Raw genomic sequence first — 16,902 nt, forward strand, 5'->3', positions numbered from 1 at the left:
CGTCAAGCTGATAGATTTGTAGTTTTAGCAACTTAAAGATCAAACAGATGGATTTGAGTTTCAAACAACATTGTGAAGAATTAATGCAGTATGATACCAGCGCAAAGACAGAAACAGACCAGGAGTAGATGAATCCCTGTATGGAAAGGTGGCATTGTATATCAGTGGGGAAATTCTTCAGTAAATTCAAACTGGATCCCTATACACAAAAGTCAAATCCAGAAAGAGGACACTTATCATGATGAGCACTGAATAATGTATAGAATTGTTGAATCACTATATTTATTGCACATCTGAAACTAATAGAACACTGTTAACTATACTCGAATTAAAATAAAAAACTTAATTAAAAAAAAAGTCAAATCCAGAACTTAGATGTGAAAGGAAGTCCTGAGTTGCCTGTTATCCAATACTGGAAAACAGCTTTCTAAATCTTGTCCAGTTTTCTAGTTGTTTAGAGCAGGAAGGCAAATCTGGTCCTGACTAATCATGGTCATAAGTGGAAATCAAATATAGTTTTTTAGAGTTTTCTTGTTCCTACAGAGTCCCTTTTTCCAGTTGCTTTTTTTCTTTGTTTTAAGTAGGCTCCACGCCGGGCCCCAGTGAGGAGGGGCTTGAACTCACAACCCTGACATCAAGGGCTGAGCTGAGATCAAGAGTCAGACACAACCCGCTGAGCCACCCAGGCGCCCCTTTTTCCAGTGGCTTTTATCTGTTTGTTTACATCCCCGTCTTCCTTGTTAGAAGTCTTCCTCAGTTGTCTGGGCATTGTTTTTGTTTTCTGCTCTTGTAATAGAGTAGGAGACTTTGGAAACATTGCTTGTGTTGATGGGCAAGTTGCCCATGAATTTCATGTAGGGCAGAGCTTATCAACAGTGACACCACTGACATTTTGCACTGGCTAATTCTCTGTTGTGGGAGGCTTTATTGTGCATTGTAGGGTACTAAGCAGCATCCCTGGCCTCTGCCCACGAGATGCCAATAGCACCCCTGCCACCAGGTTTGTGACACTCAGAACTATTTCCAGACATTGCCATATGTCTCTAGTTGAGAATCACTAACGTAGGATGACCTGTCTAGGTTGTTCGAGAGGGGGCTCTTAAAGTCAGTATCTTTAGATATTTCCTCTTGAGATGGTCATATTCTCCACAGAATTGTCCTTCAATTTCTTTGGCCTAAAGGATAAAGTGGAGGAAGAGAGCAGGGAGCCTTCAGTACTCTCCTGTTTGAAACACTTCACACCCACCCTCAGCTGTGACTGGTGTTCCTTCATTTAGAAACCATCTGTTTTCCCATCTCTGGAACCTAAACCTCCAGACTTTGGCCAGCACGTGGGAGGAGCAATCAGCTAGTGATATGGAATGGGGGAAGGGGAGGTCTGAGACTCGTCCCAATCCTCAGCCTCCATTCAACCAGTCTTCCTTAATTTAACATCCCAATTCACGCCCTTTCACAGGTGCCATTGATCCTTGAGTCTTTTGAGGATTCTGGAGTGCATATTGAATTTGTTTTTATCTTTATTTAATGTCAGTTGACAGTTTGGTCTTTCAAGTCTGCCAAGTCCATTACCATCTGTCTGCTTTCTACCCTCTAAAATTTAGTTCCTTTGGTATCATCTTTCACTCTTTATCCTTGGGGTTTATGCCACCCCCCAAATACTGTTAATGTAGTTTTACATGGGGAGGTTGAAAATGATAAAAATTAGATGGGTATTTCATTCTGTCGTCCTTATCTGGAAGCTTCAATTTCACATACTTCTGATAGTTTTGTCATGTTTCTAATGGTCACCAGACGTTAACTATTACTTTGGAATATGGCTATCAGGTAGAAGGGGACAGATGCAGCCTCATTTCCTTCCCACCCCTTCCCTTCTCTTACAGATAATATTAGATTTCTATTTGTTAGAGATAATATGATTAGATTTTGATACAGGGAGGAGATATTCTAATGAATAGGAGAAGTGGTGGGGACAAAAATAAGCAAAGTCATAGAAGTGGGAATGAAGAGTGAGATTGACGGAGGATGTGGGAGATTGACCTGGCTGAAATTGAAGTTTATATTGAAGGGTATGAGAGATATGAATATAATAAATAAAGTGGGGCCAGATTAGGAAGCCTAAAATACTGGTTTGAAGCGATCAGACTGAATCCAGAAGGCAGTAAGGAACTTTTCACCTTTAAACTTTTCATCTGAGACGTGATTGATGAAAGTAGGTTTGTAAAAATTAATCTAACAGCTCTGACAACAGATAGACAAGAATATGGAATGAGTAGAGGCAAAGGAGCTTTCTAGGAGACTGGGGCTGAAATCCAGATAAGAGTGATAAGTACAAGGCCACAGTGGAGGGATGGGAATGGAAAGGACAGATTGAAAAGTCGTTGATAAGGAGAATTTGATTGTATCTGTTACTGGCAGCTGGTATAGAGGTTAAATAGATCACAGTGGAACCCATAGACTCTTACATTCATGGATGGCAGAACTAAAATGTGTTACATACAGCTTTAGTTGTGGCAGGAAACGTGCCTCCTAGAGCACCGTGTGATTTAGTTACTGAGAAAAGATCCAATGAATGCAACTCAAGAAAAGGGAAAGGGAGGCGATTATAAATCCACAGAGTGGCCTCACTGGAATAGGATTCCTGATGAACAGACAGGCCTTGTGGGTCACGGAACTTGAAAGAAGCTGAAACCCTTTCTCTTTCCTGTGCAAGGCCCACATGGGGCCCTTCCAGCCCCTGAGCCCCATATAATCTTTCTGGCTACATCCCTGCCACCAAGGGCATCTTCCCTCTGGTCTCCATTCGAAGGTATGGAAGAGAATCAGGAGCCAGCTCCACCTTTCAAGCCAGGGCACAAGTTGCCCATACCCGAGCCACCAGCTGCGACAGAGGCCGGGTCGGGGACAGAGTGGTTACACGGTGATGTTCGTTCAGCAGCAACGAGGAGTATGGCAGGAGAACTGACCTGCCCAAATGAAACAATTGTCTTCATGACTCTGAATTGGAAGGGAAGCTGGAACTCTTTGGGGTCTAACCTTACCTTCTGAAGGTGTGGTCAGCTCCAGAACCCCCTTGCTACCTCACAGAGCCGCCGTGGGGTACCGGTAAAGTGTGAAGACTGTGGGATTGGCCGAGTGCGCGTGCCCCATCTGTGTACGTAGTGGGTGCACAGACGAGCAGCTCTTCCTGAATCCAGCACCCGGTGGCTGCCTGCCAGTCAGCCGGCCTTTCTGACAGCACCAGGCAGTCCTCCTCCGGGCCTCCTTACGTAGTGTTTATCGGTAAGGAGCACAGCTGGCCGGCCTCACCCCGTATCCCCACAGGAATCGGTCTGCTGTGGGGCTCCACGGAACTCCTAGCTTTCCCAAATGAACTCACAGTTTTTCGACATCTCTGCGGTTGTTTGAGCTGAAAGGTCAGCAAACCTGGCCCTCCGGCCGGTCACCTATTTTTATATAGAAAGTTTTATTGGAACCCAGCCAGAGCCGTTCATTAACACGTTGTCTGTGGTCGCTTCTGTGCACAATGGCAGAGTGGCAAGCCTAAAATATTTACTGTCTGTCCCTTTTAGAAAGAGTCTGCTGACCCCTGTTCTAGATAGCTCTAGAAATGATCTGCGTTTTTCTTAAAACCCTCAGGTTGATGTAAAAGATTAGTGGCTACACAGTAATCAGACCATGCTTTCCCAAGCCATTTCTATTGTTCCTTAATTCCATAATCACTTTGTGGACTAAATTTCAGGCCAGAAGTCACTCAGACATCTCTAAAGATTATCTTATTGGCATAAGCAAAAGCACACATTACTATACATTTATGAACTAAACAATTAAGTAATTTGATCTAGATCGTTGTTTACAGTTTAACACACACACACACACACATCTTCAACCTGTTCTGGTTATTTACTCAAGGATTATATTTTCTTGCTACATGCACTCAAAAATAATACTATATAATTATTTCCTGTGTGATCTGGAATGTCAGGGCCTTTCTCCAAATGCAGCCTTTTCATTTGTTACCATAACATGGAGTTAGCCTTTAGATGATGTGGTTGAGTTTCCTCAAATGGGATATTAATTTTCACTCTTCACAGCTGGAGAAGCAGAATCCTATTTCATGAGTTAGTGGGCCAAAGAGCCTCCTACCTTCTTACACTATCCTTCTTTTATAAAATGAATGTTAACCTGGTATCTTTATGAATCATTTGCAACAAGCCTGTATTTTCAAGGAGCTCACTCCATACTCAGAGGAGCATACTTAGCTAATCAGCCCACTTGGAACAAGTGAGCTTTAGCCAAGCAGTGATAAAAATACATTGCTGCAAAAGCTCTGATTTATCACTCTGGTGCCTCCTACATGGTTTGCCAACAAACTCTTTTTTGCCTGCAATATAGGATCTTTAGAGTCAGCTGCCACTCTCTCTCCAAGAGGAGAGGGGGAGAGCGTTTGTGGCTTTTGCTTTGTGAAGGAACCTCCACCCCCGTGTTCCTCCCCTAGACTCCTGATTCAAACAGTGCGAGTTGAGAAACAGGGAAATAGAATCTTCCTACCTAGTCAGGCAGCAGTTAGCTCTTTTGAATGAGAAAAAATGTGTGTTCATAATTACCAAATTTGAAATGTATAGCCATCACTGCTTCTGGAAATTTGGGGCTGTGTCTGAGCCAGACTAGCAGGGCTCCCCTGGCCTCCTCCCGTGTAAGCGGCACCTGCCCCCAGAGCCCTGGGGTTCCTCTCAAGTTCTACCTTCCTGCCCTACTCAGATGCCTTCTCTGACACCTCAGCAAGAGACCGCCCCTTTGCTTGTCTTTCCCTGGGCAACTCCCTCCCCCAACTAAACCATGAGATCCTTAAGTCCAGAGGCCATGTCTTTTCTGTTCAATAAGAGACTTAGATAAATTCACCAAGACCAAAATAGGATTACTTGTTCCCCAGCATGCAGCTCAGCGTAGGAAGTCAATGGTTTTGAGTGAACGAAGGGACTTCAGATCTGCTTGGAGCAGGAGCACCGGAGTTAGAGACAACTGCCTTACCAATAGCTCCAGAGGCAGGAAAGTTCTAGAAAGGGCATGAGTGAGAGAGCCTCAAGGTGTGATGTTGCTGCCCCTTTCTTCCCAGCCTACCCTTCCTCTCCCAACACCCCGGTTGGACTGGTGCCACTGTGGAGCTCATCGTTCACCCCATCCTTAAAGAAGATCCCTTTATATTTTAGTATCATGTCTAAAAGTCACTTAGCTCTGGATGCCACACTGCAGAAGATGTGAAGAGCCTATAGAAAAACTGCTCTGGTGCTGGAGGTCTTATTTTAATTATTCTATCAAAGTTCACTTTTTGCTCAGTATCTGATTTCATTTAGGGCTGACTTCCTCTCTTGCAGGCCCTGGACCCATGAAAGCTATATTAATTTATTTATGTGGCAGCATAATATCAGTGGATCCCTTTCCCCTGTATTTACTCTCCTCCTCCCTTCCCCTCATTCAGGCCGCTGGCCTAGTTCAAGGTTCTTACCTCAGAGGAGGGATGTGACAGCAAGAGGCAGAGAAAGAAGAGTGTCTTCCTGGGTTTTGGTTCCAGAAACTGCCCTTAGGAGAAAGAAGAAGAAAAAACCTAGCAGCATAGACAAAATATTTGGAGGAAAAGCTAACGAGGATAGAAAAGAGTTCCCTGTGCCTGGAGGGGGATGAAGTAAATTCCTGGGCAAATACCAAGAGCAAAGACGTCAACGCTGGGTCCTGTGTGTTACTCCACAGGCTCACCTAGGGAAGGTGGTGCAATCCCAGAATTTTTTATGGGGTCTGGGAATAGAGAAGACATGTTCCTTGTATCCTCAGCAGAGCCTCAGGAGGGTTGCAAGACTTCAGAAAAGATGGGACTCCCGGGTGGTTCAGTCAGTTAAGCTTCTGCCTTTGGCTCAGGTCATGATCCCAGGGTCCTGGGATCGAGTCCTGCATCGGGCTCCTTGCTCAGTGGGGAGCTTGCTTCTCCCTCTGTCTGATGCTCCCCCTGCTTGTGCTCTCTTTCTTTCTCTGGCAAATAAATAAAATCTTTAAAAAAAAAAAAAAGACCAGAAAAGAAAGGGTACATGGTGGGTCCCCACTGAAGGGCCCCTTCGCAAGCTTGCAAAGACTTCAAGGCCACGTGGAAGCACGTCTCCTTGTGCCCAAGAGGATGCTGGAGAAACGGACGGTGCTCTCGGACCTGAAGAGGTCCTGAAACAGTATGGTTCAATAGATACTGGTGTGGAAGGATGACATGGGGACCAGGTTCCTTACTCCCTCCACTGCCTCCCCACCAACACCACTGCATACCATGGCACCTCATAAGGCCCTCCCAGAAACTAGACACAATCCCAGGAAAAGAAGAGATGAAAATTTACACGCTCACTCAGATTAAATTTCTGATAATGCAGAGAGATGGCAGCTAGAAATAAAAATTAGCTTATATTTCTTATTATAAATTTGTGGTCTAAGAAATGTACCCACTGCTTATAGCTTATATTCTCAGATGACATTTCTCAGAGAGGAGCAGTGCTCAACTAACCATTTAAATGGCTTCCTAACAGGTTCTCAGGTTTTAGAAACCAAATTGTGAATATATTATCCACATATGTCCTTCGACTGAAGCCAATAACCGGAGGAAAGGGTCTCTCCTACCGGTAAGGTGTCCATATTCTCTGAACCAGGATCAAGTCAAGTGATCTGACAAGTATGAGGCTGTATTTCAACATCAAGAAAAAATTTTTTCTTAAAGTTAAACATGAAACTAACGCTAATTTTAGCATCAGTTGATTAAGAAACTACATAACAAAAGGCTAATATATATTTAGTAACATTGTAAGTTAATTTCTTTTATTCATTACAACATTGACGCATATTTGAGACACAATCCATGTGGGTGAGCATATTTTCATTCAGTCTACAGAAAGAACATGCACACCCCTTGAGGTAATCCCACAGCTCCCAGGGGTCTGAGGGCCACAGGTGGGGGGCCTGCTGAGCCAATGAATTTGAAATTGGTCTTATTTGGAAAACCCACTATGTATGATGGCAGTGTCTTGCAGAAATACCTCTTTTAGTATTCCAGTCTGTGGGCTCTGGCAGAAATAATAGTTTGCTGCAAAACAGATCACTCTTTTTTATTTGCGAAGTCTTCATACCAGCTGAATCACAGCTTGCTTTTCACTTCTCGTAACACCTTGCAACATCGCAAAATATTTGCTGGCGTTTGTGAAGGGCGGCTGCAGAATTAGTAAACTGAAAGGAGGCCTGCCTTTCCTCCCACCCTGTCAGCACCTTCTGTTCTAGCAGACCGAAAGGCAGCTTGAGAACTCTGATTGCTTCTCCAGATTAGGACAACTCTTGGCACCGAAGCCCGGAGCAAGAATGGAAGCAAGGGAAACATTAGGGAGTTTGCAGGTGCCAGTACATAATATTGTCACTTTACAGAATCGAACTTATGAAATGACTCCGTGAAGGTGAATTGCTATGGTAACCAGCCTTCTCAACTTTTATATCTGTAAGTAAGGACAGCGTGGGCCATTTCTATTTGGGGGTATATAATCTGAGTTTAATGAATAACTAACTACCCATGCTCTAACTCCTAGTTAAGTAGGCTCATATAATGCTAAACCAGGAAGGAATCTTAGCAATTACCTTGTTCCACCTCCCAGGGGATAGATGGGGAAGAGAGACCTAGAGAGGTGACACTACACAGCTCATGTATGTCAGACCAGAGCCCATGTGGTCTCACCTGGCTGTCTCGTGCTCTTTTCTATATACCAGGCTGCCTTTCTGAATGGACTCACCCAACTTCCACAAGTGAAGAAGAGAAATAGGGCCACAATTAGACACGGGGCATCATCACTTCTTATTGAGATGGTAAATCAAGTATTGTCAATATGCTAGTGTCTAAGTGTCTGACTTCATCACAGTTATCACGGATTCTACGTTCTGACAACTTTCATTTACCCAGAATGATAGGTGGAAGGGGGTAGGGAGTGACCTGATGAGACTTGATCCAGTATTATGGTTTCATCATATGCCATACACAGGTTAACCATCTGCAAAGAACTAGAATGTACCAAAATTGCATTGAACATAAAGTAAACTTCTTTTAGTGATTTGATTCAAAAAATACCCTTTAGGATTTTTCAAGGCCTAGTTTCTTGAGCAATTCTCATTGCACAAATACTTGGAAAAGTGCTTTGGATAAGAACTTTCCTTCCAGTTAGTAAATCGCCAGGGCCCAGAAAATTTAGCTAGTAGGAATCTCCATAGGTTCTTGTAGAGAGGAATGGCAGAAGTTTAAGAATATTTAGTACCATTCTTGTAGGAGAAAAGCAAAGTTCAAAATTAAAACTAAACAGTGAAATTAAAGAGTGTTTTAGAGTATTACTTCATTTTAAAGGGACATATAAATACAAATACTTGGTCCCCCAAAGTCTTTAATGTGTGCGAATCATCTGGGGAGCCTGTTAAAATGCAGATTCTGGTTCATGAGATCTGAAGCCAGACCAGAGATTCTGCGTTTCTAACAAGCTCTCAGGTGGTGTCAAACCCGCTGGTCCTTGGTCCACACCTTTTGTAGAGAGAGACCAGTTTACTTGCCCCCTATCTCCCAAAATGCATTTCCTGTGAAGGTCAAGCCTGACTTTGAGATCTGTGACCACCCCAGTCACAGGAATCCTTCTGGCCTCTGAATGCCTAGCGTTCTTACTGCATGTATCTCCACAACGCACCTGCGTATGGCAGTGTATTACGTCCAATACAGGCATGTCTTATGTGCCGAACCAGATCGTAACCCTGTGTGTGCAACACAGATGCTGAATGAAGAACTATTGATGACTGATTGATAAATTGAAGGTTATTTCCTCCTTCCTCAGAACACTACACCTAACCCATCCATGAGCTCAAGACTTAAACCTCTGGTCTAAGAAACATTGAGTCTGTTCTGCCTGTCATCTCCCCTCCCTGTAAGCTGACCTTTTAGAAAGCAAAGGCTGTGTGGATAGTGATTGGACATGTGACAAAACCACCCGCTGTGAGGACAAAAGGGGGGGAAGGGTGGGTACCTATCACAGTGGGAAGGCTGTTCATTGGTTACATCAGACTGCTGGAGGGGAAGCCGTGGGGTAAACTGAAAAGAACACAGGCTTGGAGGCCAAACACATCAGGGCCTTCAGCTGTGCATCTTTAGAAAAGTTACTTAAAATTACTGGGAATTTATTTCTTCATTGGTAAAATGAGATACTCTATCTTGTGGTTATTGTCAGAATTGTAGAAAATATATTGTAAAATTGCCTGCTGTGATGCTCAATAAAAGACAGATGTTATAGGGGCGCCTGGGTAGCTCAGTCATTGAGCGTCTGCCTTCGGCTCAGGTCATGATCCCAGAGTCCTGGGATCGAGCCCTGCATCAGGCTCCCTGCTTGGCGGGAGGTCTGCTTCTCCCTCCCCCGCTCCTCCTGCTTGTATTCCCTCTCTCGCTGTGTCTGTCTCTCTCTGTCAAATAATTAAAATAAAATCTTTAAAAAAAAAAAGACAGATGTTATAATCCAGCATAATCGCTCCAATTCAAAATGGAAATTGAGGCTGCCACCCATACTTGGTGTGAGAAATCCTGCTGGATAGTTCACACGCGGGGTAACAGCGCCATCTAGTGGCGCGTTGCTGCCTAACCCTCCTTACAGAATTCGGTCTTCCCCCAGTACCTTTGATGGTCATTTGATTCATTCCTTCATTTCATGCAACACGCATTTGTTGAACACCCACTGGGTGCCGGGCACTGATTTGGCTGCTGAATATACAACAGTGAACAAGACAGACATGGTCCCTGCCTTTAGGGACTTTGTGGTCAGGTGAGGAAGACAGAAATTAAATTTTGAATTCAGATTGTGAAAAGCAGTATGAAGAAGGAGTACAGGATCCTGAGACTTTGTAATATGGCTTCCCTAGGGAATTGCCATTGAAGGTAAAAAGAAGCTGGCGAAGAGACCACATCAGGCACGTATCAGTCATCCAGCAGCATCTCTGGGTGCCTCATCTCGGATTTAGGACCAGGATTCTGCCAGTCCATGGGGGGCTCCAGTCTTGAGCTGTGGCATCTTCCATCAGCCATTCAGCGTCCATCATCCCACTCCCTGCGAGTCACTCTGCAGACGTCATCACTGATCTTCTCATGTGATCCTTTTACAGACGATATTCAGGGGGATCAAGTAACTTGCACAAAGACATAAAATGACATGTCAGAGACAGGATCCACACCCAGTCTTTCTGCCTCCAAAGCCCACGTCCTTTCTTTTACTCATGCGGTCTCCCTAATGCCAAGCCCAGGTCTCTTTATTCTGCTGCTTGCTTTGGGCTGAAAGGAAATCATTAGAAGAAGTGTTTGGGGAGAATGAAAACATGGAGGGAAAATAAAATAATAGCTTGGTAGGTCAAGTGTGAAGGGTGGAGAGGAACTGCTGGCTTATGGTCCATCAGTGTGTTTTAGAAAAGTAAACCTGAGAGAGCTCCTCCATCTGGAAAATAAGATCTCCTATTATACCTTACGCTCTTTTGATTTAAAATGTGACACAGCTGTTGCTAAATTAAGACAATTTGAGGGATCATTTGGAGAGGAGAGGTTATTCTCTGGAGATCTACAGGAAGCTGCATGGGTTACCAAGCACTAAGAGCAAAGCTTCACTGGGTCAGAGAGTGGTTACCAGCTTATGCAGCGTTCAGGGTAACCAACCATCCTGGTTTGCCCAGGACTGAAAAGTGTCCCATAACACAGGACTTTCAGCTTGAAAACTGGGGCATTCCTGGGCAAACTATGACTGCTGGTCACCTGAGAAATGGACCAGACTGGGAGGGTCTGATGTACCCATGGATGGTAGGCCAGGGCAGTTACTGAAACCTGGGGTCCAGTGGAAGGCTTGGTCATAGTCCAGGGCAGAAAAAGGGAGACAGGGGTGGTGTAGGTCCCTCAGCAGGATATCTTTGTGCTGAGTCCCTGGGTTTCCAGCCCAGAACTCCTGCTCCAGGACCTGGGAGCAGAACTGGTTGGTCTCAGGTAGAGGATAGATATGACAGCAGGTTGGTCTGTGCCTTAGTTTCCTCAACTATAAAATGGGATGGATAACAGTACCTACCTCCTAAGACTGTACATGAAGTACAAGACCTAACATGTGTAAAATGCTCAGAACAGTGCCTGGCCTATGAGAATACATGACCTGTAACCAGGGAATTCTCCAGAAGAGAAGTTCACATGTAGCCCTGAACTTCCATAGCTCAGTTTCCCTGTCTTTGTAAAGTGGAAACCAAAAGCCCTGCCAAACTTTTAAGAAGAAACAGAACAGGACACAATGAACAAAACATGGATAGTGGTTAGGAATATGTGCTCTGAAATCATATCACCAGGGTTACATCCAGCTTTGCTATTTAGATGTTCATTTGTTATTTAACAAACACGTGTGGGCCAGGCACTGTTCTGGGCACTTTAAATATAACAGTGCCATTAATTCTCATAGCAGTCTTATCAGGTAGGAACTGGTATTCGTCCCATTTTACAGATGAGGGGACTAAGGCACAGAGAGGTTCTGATTTGCTCAACTCACACAAGGAGCCAGAAACTTGGGCTAGCTTTATTGACATTTCTGTTCACCTCGCCGCCCCAGAAAAATGGAGATAATAAATGATGGTACCTACTTCATAGGGCTGTTATGTAGGTGTGATGCCATCAGCTATATAAAGCAGTTAGCAAAGGGTCGAGAACATAGTAAGCACTCAATACTTAAACACAAAGTACCTTACTACTTAATTGGAGTGACAATACCTATATTACATGCCATAGTTATCAAAAATTTAACTGGCAGTTTAAGGAAGTGGCCAAATGGTCAAATAGTAAAAGTCTGGGTGGGGCAAGGTACATCCAATATCCTGAACTTAGGAATAGGAGGGAAGCCTAAAGATCCTATTTGCATGACAGACCTCATAGGCCTCTGGGGAGAAGTGGCAAAAAGGACTTTAAGGATTGATGACTGGTCCCCAAACTCCAGGCTTTACTTTCCTGAACTAAGAAGGACACTAAACAAGTTCTCACCTCTGGAAAGAAGTCCCAGAAGCCCCAGATAGGAAAGCTGAGGTATCTGGAGAGGCCCACACCTGGGCCTGGGGCTTGGCTGGCCAGGGAGGCCCATACATGCTGACTTTTCTTGCCTCCCACTGTGGAAAGCCTGGGTAGGGTCATGGCTCCAGCCCATGTTCTAGATTTCTCTCATGACCACACCCCTGCTTGCCAGCCTGAAACCATCATTGTCCTAGAATTACCTCCCTGGCTTCCTCCTTCTCAACCGTCATCTTTGGCTCACAGAACACAGCCCTCTCCCTTCACCTGCTCTGTTTTTGATTTGCTCCCCTGATTGCAGGGAGGACACATACCCATCTGCCCCAAGCAGGGGGACCCTGAGGACAAAGAGGACGGGCCAGGGATGGGCAAGGTGAGGACAAGTTACTCTGATAAGCGATATGGTGATGTTACATACAAATAGCCCTAGACTCCTGGTAAAGTCCTAGGAACTCACCCAAGTTCTTCATCAGAGAGTGTGTTAAACTTCATTTTGGAAACCTAGTAAGAGTTGTATGTAGCATCAGTGAGAGAACAAGAACTCTCATCTAGGGTGAGTGCCAAGGGCAGTAAACATTGAATGGACACGGGCTGTCCGGCCAAATCACATTCATCTCTCCTTCTCCCACCTCTTAAAAAGTGGTTGGAGTGGTGCTCTTGGGCTCGGGGAATTCTTCCCAGCTGTGCTGCTTTGCCCCCAGATGGATCCTCTGTCTCTCCTGTGCCCTTTCACATAGACGGCTGGGTTGGATGGTACCTGGTTTGCATTTCCATCTGTCCCCTGGATGCTGCCCTCCTCAAATCCTTGGCAGCCAGAATTGGCAGATCCGTCTCTCGCCTTTGGGTGGAAGCTAACCCCTGCCCTGGGCTGGTACCTCGGGGCCCCCTGTCAGTGTGTGGGGGGATTTGGGTGATGGCTGTGCAACCTTGGTGCCTAGCATTTCAACTCTGGCTTCTGGGGTCTTGGGTCGTGGGTAGGAAGCTGCAGAGTGGAGCCACCCCATGGCGGAGAGGCGCACAACAATAGGGAGACTACCCAGGGCTGATCTGTGGGAGGAAAGGAGCATCTAGCGATCCTGCTGGTCGAAGGCGATGGCATCCTCTTCCACAAACTGATGTGGCCTGGGGAGACTTCGCTAAAGTCACCACCTAGCTTTCTGCTAGGAAAGCTTCCAAGACTGGAATTGGGCTCCAGTGGGGCTTGAGGGGTGGGCCACCCACTAGGTGCATTCGAGTGTGCATTCATTGGTCCCCCGGTCCAATTTTGCTTAACAGTAACACGTTCTTTTTCCGCGAATGTTCTGTTTTGTTCCATAGATCCTACAGGAGATAGCATGATGATGAAAACTCTGTGCTTCCCACTGCTGCTACAAAAAGACCAGATTAAAATTTTATGACACTTTTGTTTTTGTTTTTTATGTATGCTGTATGTGAAAATATCTATTACGCAAATCAAGTAGTCTGCTCCCCATTGCCAAGCATCTCTGGCACAGGAGCTGTAAGAAGAAGTGTAATGAACATAAAACAGTTTTTAGAATCCCTAATTTGGTGGCTGGTATATGAAGCTGGCAAGCCCCTCTCTGCCATTGCCTCCAAACACTGCCTGGGCTGGGCATGTCCTTCCTCAGCTCATGGTGCTGCAGGGGGTGGGGGGAGGTGTCTCTCCTTGGACTTCATCCCCAGGCAGCCCCCACCTTTCTGACACTCCCATTCCTGTCCTGGAGCACTGACTGGCCCTGCTTGCTGCCCTCCTGGGATCTGTGGGCTGTTCAGTCGTCACTGGCCTTCTTACTTAATCCAATGCCCACAGATGGCATTCCAGTCCTCTCGGGAGAAGAGCATCTTACTCTTCTCTTGTGGTCACTGTCATCTCCCAGACGCCTCCCCTCCTTTAGCACATTTCTTCTTTTAACTGGGAAGAGAGTCTCTTCTGACCTTCCATCTGGAGGCCTTTCCCCTCAGTAAATTCACTCCCCTCCCCACTTCCCGGCCCCACCTCAGCCTCTGCTCTCAGGTCCTTCCCAGGATGCCATTCACAATGCCACTGACGTATCTGGGCTGCCTGGGACATTTTTGTTGACATTGCCTTACCATATGGATTTGAGCTAAGCCTGTCCATGAAATAAGGTGTGGATTTATTTTATTTTTGCTTACAAAGATTTTAAATGGCAGGAAGGAAAAAAAAATGAATACTGAAGGAAGGAAAAGGGAACTAGCATTTACTGAGCCCTGAGAGAGCTTGATATCGATTCCAAACACATGTCAACTTATTCATCCTTTCAATGGTCTTGAAAGGTGTTATTTATCCCATTTTATAGAGGAGGACATGGAAGGAAAATAACTTGCATAAAGTACCAGAGCTAGTAAACAGAGAAGTCAGTTGCTAATTTGCTTTTCATTTAGTGTGAAAATTTTCTGAATGAGTCCGTCCTTTAAAAAAAAAGACTTCTACAAACAATCATAAGAGAATATTATGAAAATCTATATGCCAACAAATTGGACAACCTGGAAGAAATGGATTAATTCCCAGAGACATATAAACTACCCAAAACTTAAACAGGGAGAAGTAGAAAATTTTTACAGACCAATAACCAGCAAAGAAATTGAGTCAATAATCAAAAAACTCCCAACAAACAAAAGTCCAGGACCAGAAGGATTTACAGGTAAATTCTATCAAATATTTAAAGAAAAATTAATACTTACTCTTCTTAAACTATTCCAAAAAAGAGAAAAGGAAAATTTCCAAATTCATTCTCTGAGGCCAGCATTACCCTGATACCAAAGCCAGATAAAGACTCCACTAAAAATGAGAACTACAGGCCAATATCCCTGAGGAACAAAATTTCTCAACAAAATACTAGCAAACCGATACTCAATATTCAACAATATATTTAAAAAATCATTCACCATGATCAAATGGGATTTATTCCTGGTTTGCAAGGGTGGTTCAATATTTGTAAATCAATCAATGTGTTATATCACATCAATAAGAGAAAGGATGAGAACCATATGATTATTTCAATAAATGCAGAAAAAGCATTTGACAAAGTACAACATCGATTCATGATAAAAAAAAAACCCTCAACAAAGTAGGTTTAGAGCAAACACACCTCAACATATAAAGGGCACTTATGAAAAACTCACAGCTACATTATCCTTAATGGGGAAAAGTTGAGAGCTTTTCCCCTAAAGTCAGGAACAAGACATGGATGTCCACTCTCACCACGTTTATTCAACACATTCCTGGAAGTCCTAGCCACAGCAATCAGACAATAAAAAGAAATAAAAGGAGGGGCACCTGGGTGGCTCAGTCGTTAAGCGTCTGCCTTCGGCTCAGGTCATGATCCCAGGGTCCTGGGATCGAGTCCCACATCGGGCTCCCCGCTCTGCGGGAAGCCTGCTTCTCCCTCTCCCACTCCCCCTGCTTGTGTTCCCACTCTCGCTGTGTCTCTCTCTGTCAAATAAATAAATAAAATCTTAAAAAAAAAAAAGATTTTATTTATTTGACAGAGACAAATAAATAAATAAAATCTTAAAAAAAAAGATTTTATTTATTTGACAGAGAGAGACAAATAAATAAATAAAATCTTAAAAAAAAGATTTTATTTATTTGACAGAGAGAGACACAGTGAGAGAGGGAACACAAGCAGGGGGAGTGGGAGAGGGAGAAGCAGGCTTCCCGCAGAGCGGGGAGCCTGATGTGGGACTCGATCCCAGGACCCTGGGATCATGACCTGAGCCGAAGGCAGACGCTTAACGACTGAGCCACCCAGGCGCCCCATAAATAAAATCTTTAAAAAAAAAAAAAGAAATAAAAGGAATCTATATCAGTAAGGAAGAAGTAAGACTTTCAGTATTTGCAGACAAAATTCTACTCTATGTAGAAAACCCGAAAGACCACCAAAAAACTAAAACTGATAAATGAATTCAGTAAAGTCACAGGATACAGGGGCACCTGCGTGGCTCAGTTGGTTAAGTGGCCAACTCTTGGTTTTGGCTCAGGTCATGATTGCATGCTCTTGAAATCAGGCCCTGCGTCCAGCTCCTCACTCAGTGGGGAATCTGCTTGAAGATTCTCTCCCTCTGCCCCTCCCCATACACACACACACACTCTCTCTCTCTCAAATAAACAAATCTTAAAAAAAAAAAGAAGTCACAGGATACAAAATTAATATACAGAAATCTGTTGTTTCTATATACCAATAATGAAGCAGCAGAAAGAGAAATTAAGAAAATAATCCCATTTACCATTGCACCAAAAATAAAAGGATACCGAGGAAAAAACCTAACCAAAACTATCCAACACTGATTAAAGAAATTGAAGACAACACAAAGAAATAAAAAGGCATTCCATGCTCATGGACTGGAAGAAAAATATTGTTAAAATGTCTATACTACCCAAAGCAATCCACACATTTAATTCAACCCCTATCGAAAAACCACCAGCATTTTTCACAGAACTAGAACAAACAATCTTAAAACTTGTATGGAACCACAAAAGACCCTAAAAAGCTAAAGCAATCTTGAAAAAGAAAAGCAAAGCTGGAGGCATCACAATTCTGGGCTTCAAGTGGTATTACAAAGCTGTAGTCATCAACAGAATGGGAGAAGATATTTGCAAATGACATATCAGATAAAGGGCTAGTATCCAAAATCTATAAAGAACTCATCAAACTCAACACCCAAAGAACAAAGAATCCAATCAAGAAATGGGCAGAATACATGAACAGACATTTCTCCAAAGAAGACATCCAAATGGCCAACAGACACATGAAAAAGTGCTCAATATCGCTCGGCAT

General features: G+C 44.0%; 1 long non-coding RNA gene across 3 annotated transcripts in view; it reads right to left on the minus strand.

Annotated features, from left to right (window-relative positions):
• The window catches only part of LOC145723890 (uncharacterized), a 1,084,435-nt gene that overhangs the window by 825,046 nt on the left and 242,487 nt on the right, over positions 1-16,902 (minus strand). The window contains exon 3 of one of the 3 annotated variants that reach the window (XR_014149274.1): positions 15,026-15,557. The exons of the other annotated variants lie outside the window; for them this stretch is intronic. This is a non-coding gene — a long non-coding RNA (uncharacterized LOC145723890). Of the gene's footprint in view, positions 1-15,025; positions 15,558-16,902 lie in introns of those variants that run through there. 3 annotated transcript variants of the gene reach the window in all.

This window comes from Leptonychotes weddellii, chromosome 10 (assembly GCF_054177405.1).
Source record: "Leptonychotes weddellii isolate Sample4059 chromosome 10, ASM5417740v2, whole genome shotgun sequence".
Taxonomy (NCBI): domain Eukaryota; kingdom Metazoa; phylum Chordata; class Mammalia; order Carnivora; family Phocidae; genus Leptonychotes; species Leptonychotes weddellii.